General features: G+C 46.9%; 1 long non-coding RNA gene and 1 pseudogene across 1 annotated transcript in view; both read right to left on the bottom strand.

Annotated features, from left to right (window-relative positions):
- LOC112402011 (elongation factor 1-alpha 1 pseudogene) overlaps positions 1-820 on the bottom strand; it is an 11,622-nt pseudogene extending 10,802 nt beyond the window's left edge.
- Positions 821-5,168: 4,348 nt separating this feature from the next.
- The window catches only part of LOC112402160 (uncharacterized), a 1,020-nt gene continuing 552 nt past the window's right edge, over positions 5,169-5,636 (bottom strand). Inside the window, exon 2 of the long non-coding RNA XR_003003686.1 lies at positions 5,169-5,538. This is a non-coding gene — a long non-coding RNA (uncharacterized LOC112402160). The remainder of the gene's footprint in view (positions 5,539-5,636) is intronic.

The raw sequence follows: 5,636 nt of genomic DNA, 5'->3' as shown, positions 1-5,636 counted from the left end.
TTTTTTTTTTTTTTTTTTTTTTTTTTTTTTTTTTGTATTTTTAATAGCAACTAGGCCTATGCCTTGCGGACGGGTCCCTAATAAGTGAATAGATGGTCGGAAGGGTGAATCTATGTGGGGAGAGGTGATTTACCGGAACTGCATGCACTGAAACGCTGCAAAGGCAGCCTTGGCACAATCAAAAGACCTTGGGCGTTGGCGGCTGACGGGAGTCAAGATCACCCAAGGGCTGCCCACGGGCAATTTATTCACCTTGTTCCCTCATCTGTGAAACAGGAAATGGATTAAAGACAAAGATGGTGAAATGAGACAATCCCGCGGCAAACACCAAAACACAATGCCTGGCATTTAGGGGGTGGTTCCCACCTTTCATCCCTCACTCTGCTCCCCCTCATCCCCACCCGCCAAGCAGCCCGCTCTGCACTGTCAGTGCGGGAAATAGCCGCTAAGACAATGACAGGTAGCGGAGGACTCAGACTCCCTGACTTCAGACTATACTACAAAGCGACAGTAATGCCTTTTACCAAAACTACAAGGACCCAGAGTGATGGAGACACAAGTTTGCCAGAGACTGGTGAGATGAGCCTCAGTGAACTGAGAGGAAGATAAGTTGGGGGGGCGGGGGGTAAAGGTTGAGCCCCCATGAGCTACTGCAGCCTTGGACTAACAGGGGTACACTCAGGGACCACGTGACGCAGCAGGCGGCACCTCCACCTCTCCGTTCCCTGCCACGATTGCAGCCCCCTAAAGGGGTGGGAAGCTCTTGGGGGCCAGAGCACGGAAGTTGGGCAAACCACACCATGCTGCCATTGGCCGTCATGACTGTCAATTCTCACCCACCTCCGCTTTCCCCCGCCTCCTTCCCCCTCCCTGTTCCCCAGGCTGGTCCTCTGGCGCCATCTGCAGGCCGCACGGGGAACTCCATCCGCCCTGAAGAGGCTTTTGCCCGCAGCGAGTACTAGCTGCTCTAGGGCTGGGCGAGGTTCTTTCCGGCTCTGCTGGTGTGCCGGGTCGGACCTGGAAAGGGGCTGTCGGCGCTGATCTGTCCCAGGAGCAGTGAGGGAGGGTCACAAAGGGATAGGTTGGGGCATCGGGGAGCGGGACTGGAGTGGAGCAGCCCCGGGAAGTGCTGAGATGGGCTGGGGTAGTGGAAGCTGATTAGAACAACAGCGGAGAAGCAATGCCTGGGGCGGGGGGAGCGGACGGGAGGGGAGTCACGTGCCAACTGCTTGGTAGGTCATCCAGGCTCTGCTAAGAGCTGTGTGTCTTGAGGCCAATTGCTTGATGTCTCTGTGGAGACAGTTTCCTTTGAAATGGGGATGACTGTAGCTGCCTCCTATGGCTGTTATAAGGATATAAAATTAGTTAATATTTGTAAAGTCCTTAGAGTAGTTTTGTTCAATGAAGAAAGATGGTCACCAGCAGCACTGGCATCAGCTCTTGAGAAATGCACCTGGCCACACTCTAGCCTTACGGAATCAGGATCTCACAGGAGCTCAGGAATGTGTTTCAACACGCTCCCCAGAGGATCCTGATGCAGCGTAAACTTTGCGAAGCACTGGTCTGAGTTTCTCAGGCAGATCTGTTGATGCCTCTACTTGTTAAAAGATGCAGGTTACGGAGACTCACCCCAGACCTATTGAACTTACACTGGGATTGAGTCCCAGTGTAAGTTCTGTGGTTTTTCAATGCTACTCAAGTGATAAGTCTGAACAGAAATGGATGGAGAATCACAAATGGGCAATCACTTTAATTTACAAATAGGGAAATAAGAACACCCACCCCCACACCAAGAGGCAAGGGAACTTGCCTAAGGTCTCCCGCAGGGTCCTAAGAAGCTGTGAGGCTCTAAGGTTAAACTCCTCCTGTACACCCCTACACCCACCGCAACTAGACCCATAGCCTCCAACAAACTATCCTGTTTCGTAACCTGTGAAATGGGGGCAAAAGTCACACCTAGATCAAGGGGTGACTGCGAAGATCAAATGCGACCCAGATAAGTCCCCACTGGGGATACAGATTGGACTGAAGTGTCCAATACAGTATTGGAGTATAATTGCTTTACAATGGTGTGTTAGTTTCTGCTTTATATCACAGTGGATCAGTTATACATATACATATGTTCCCATATCTCTTCCTTCTTGCATCTCCCTCCCTCCCACCCTCCCTATCCCACCCCTCTAGGTGGTCACAGAGCACCGAGCTGATCTCCCTGTGCTATGCGGCTGCTTCCCACTAGCTATCTACCTTACATTTGGTAGTGTATATATGTCCATGTCTCTCTCTCACTTTGTCCCAGCTTACCCTTCCCCCTCCCCATATCCTCAAGTCCATTCTCTAGTAGGTCTGTCTTTATTCCCGTCTTACCCCTAGGTTCTTCATGACGTTTTTTTTCTTAAATTCCATATATATGTGTTAGCATACGGTATTTGTCTTTCTCTTTCTGACTTACTTCACTCTGTATGACAGACCCTTGTATTTCTTTTACTGGAGAGAGAAAAATTCTGGCTTGCTGGCGGCCTCCTTCTTGGAGCCTCTGGTGTCCCGGGAGGGAGAGCTTTACCCTTCCATGAGTGCACTATCTTCCTAGGATAGGATGGACCAGGGGTCTCTGTAGACAGTTTAGCTGCTAGGCCTTCAGGGCTGACCCTATGTGGCTTCTGGAGATTTAGAGACCCCACTCCTGTCCTCTTTTAAAAAGGAGGACAACTTCTAAGCCAAAAGGAGGTGAGCCCACTGTGAACTCATAGGAGAGGGGGAATAGACCATCCCTTCTGTGCTTTTGCGTATCTCAGGGCCAGTTCTGGAAGAGGATATCCAGGCCTTCATCCCCAGCTCCTCCCCAGAGGCCAACGCTCTAGCCCTCCATGCTGCTTTTGCCTTTGTACATCCGATGACAGTTCCCTTCATCCCTCATCTATCAAGTTCAAATCTACATCACTCTCTCCCTCTTCTGCCGCCCGCATAGTGTCCTCAGGTAGAGGCAATAGTCTCTTCTCTTTTCCCAGAACATGTTGTTTGCAACTAAATACAGAAATCAGCCCTCTCTGTTAGGATTTTTTGAGTGTTGGTGGGGGGAGAGACATCTGTCAGGATTCATGGAATAGTCACTATTCCAAAGCACTGGCCTTGCCCCCTGACTCTCTCAGGCTTGGCTTTAGTATATGATGAATTCCCATCTCTCCAGAACATGTGAGCGGTCTTTACCTCATTATGGGATTGACGACAGTTAAATAACCCAACCACCTGCGACTTGGCCAGACGTATTCTTGTCACATTTATAATGAAATGCAGACTACTTATTACATACGGCCAACAAGGTGCTGAGTCCAAGGGACTGTGCAGTGTGTAGTCTTATCAAAGGCAAACACCTGCTCTCAAGGATGTCAAACTATTTCAACAGCATCATCTCAGCATCAGCTGAAAGTGAAGTCTCCTTGGTGACTCAGCAGATTCCTTGAGCAATTCCTACTCTGTCACTGTTGCCAAGTTGCGGTGGGTTTGCATCGAAGCTTTCAGAGCACAGCCTCGAAAGGGAAAGCAGTGCTGGGGCTCTGCCACGGACCTACAGGTCCTGATTCAGCCAGCTCTAGGCTGTTAGTTTTCTGGTGAGGGTCAGTTTTACACTTAAGACAGAAATGGAAGACTGCCACCTAAAATGACATCAGGCCAATTATTCCAAGCATATGGTTCAGTTGCTATTCCAGTGACCAGTAAAGAGACAAGGAGTAAAGCATCAGCTGTTAGCTAGGCTCAAGGAGCTAGGATGCTCTGGGATTGGCAGGAACTCTGTGCTGGCTGAGATGCCATTACAAATGGGCAAAAGTCTATTGGGAGGTAAAAATATAAATGTCACCTGAGAAACAGAGGATCTGGGGAAACAAGGCAGGCTTTTTCTTTATCTTCTGATGAGCTATCTCCCTTGGAATTCTTTTTTCCTTTTCCTTTTCACTGCATCTCAAATTTAGTTCTCAGTTAATGGCCAACCTCATTACCATCATAAAGTCCAAGCTTTTCTGTCTCTCTCTGTGTGTCTCTCTCTGTCTCTCTCTCTCTCTTTCACTTTGGTCTATGTTATTCCTTCCCATGTCCAGTCCTATGTCCCTTCCTGACCCTCCCTGGATATTCACTGTCACGTATTGAATGTGAATCCTTTCACTTCACTCCTTGTCATTCAGTTGGAGTGGATTAGTATCTCTAAGTCAACATGTCAAAAGTAGAATTCACACACACACACACACACACACACACACACACACACACACACACCCCGCTCCTTCCTTGGATTTCCCATACCCGTCAAGGAAGACTTTATCCTTGCTCAAGTCGCTCAAGTCAAAAGCCCAGGAGTCATCGCTGAGCCCTCTTTTTCTCTTGTTTCTTGAACTCCCCATCCGTAAACAAAGCTCGTGGGCGTGCCTTTCAAAATAAATGCAGGGGCTTCCCTGGTGGCGCAGTGGTTGGGGGTCCGCCTGCTGATGCAGGGCACACGGTTTCGTGCTCCGGTCCAGGAAGATCCCACATGCCGCGGAGCGGCTGGGCCCGTGAGCCGTGGCCGCTGAGCCTGCGCGTCCGGAGCCTGTGCTCCGCAACGGGAGAGTCCACAACAGCTAGAGGCCCGCGTACCGCAAAAAAAAAAAAAAAAAAAGAAAAGATGTAGGGATGGTGAAAAAAATGTGACAGTAATCATTCATCCAAAAAAGTTTATATTCCTATTACCTTAAGCCAAAATGTATTTTATTGAAAATATATTTAAGGTTTAAGAGTTACTTACTTTACAGCCTTTTCCCAATAAACCAACACCTAATTTACCAAGCCAGAAATGTTTTTTATATATAGATTATTTAAATTGTACAAAATTACATGAAGACTTAGGAAAAAATGATAGATATCTCACTACATAGTAGGTTTAGTAGCATAGACATTAGAGGAACAAATTTTATACCCTCTGTAATCGTAACGTTTTATTATCTTCTTGTGCACTGTTTCAGTGAACAAAATTTGAGTGTGTTGAATTCTTAACATCCATGCCTTAGAAAGTGTTAAAGCCTATTGTCTATTAAATCACTTTGTTTATACTTTGAAGTATGCAAAAGGCAAAAGGCAAAAAAAAAGGGGGGGCGAGGGAGGGAAAGACCACAGAAAATGATACACATTGCACAAACACATTCTCAGTGGACTCAGTTGTATTTATTACCATCATAGTTCTTTTCACTGTACATGTAGTGGCTTCAACAATACCTGTGTTTATTCCAAAAAGGATGACTTCACTCTTCTTTATAGGTTTCTGAGATCTGTGTGTTAATTTTCAGGCAATGTCTCAAAAGCCTATCCGATATTAATAAGTCAGATCAAATGGCGGGATGCTGTTCAGTGTTTGGAAGCCACCAGGATAGCTCAGAGTTTTCAGCAATTTCAACCCTAGTGTTCTTCACTCCTTGTACTTGTCACGGAAATGTTTGCTGCTTGAGAATCCACAATGAAAAAAAAATCAGCCAGATACTAATTCTCTGGTGATGACTGCAGAGATGTAGAAACCTACAAGGATTCAGAGAATGATAGTAAGTGGTGGAACTTTTGTACACGGTGGGTTTTTTGTTGTTGTTGCTGCCTTTTTTTTTTTTTTTTTTTTTTTT

This window comes from Neophocaena asiaeorientalis, unplaced genomic scaffold (genome assembly GCF_003031525.2).
Source record: "Neophocaena asiaeorientalis asiaeorientalis breed wild unplaced genomic scaffold, Neophocaena_asiaeorientalis_V1.1 scaffold43, whole genome shotgun sequence".
In the NCBI taxonomy this organism is placed as follows: domain Eukaryota; kingdom Metazoa; phylum Chordata; class Mammalia; order Artiodactyla; family Phocoenidae; genus Neophocaena; species Neophocaena asiaeorientalis.
This window is presented reverse-complemented; position numbering and strand designations above follow the sequence as displayed.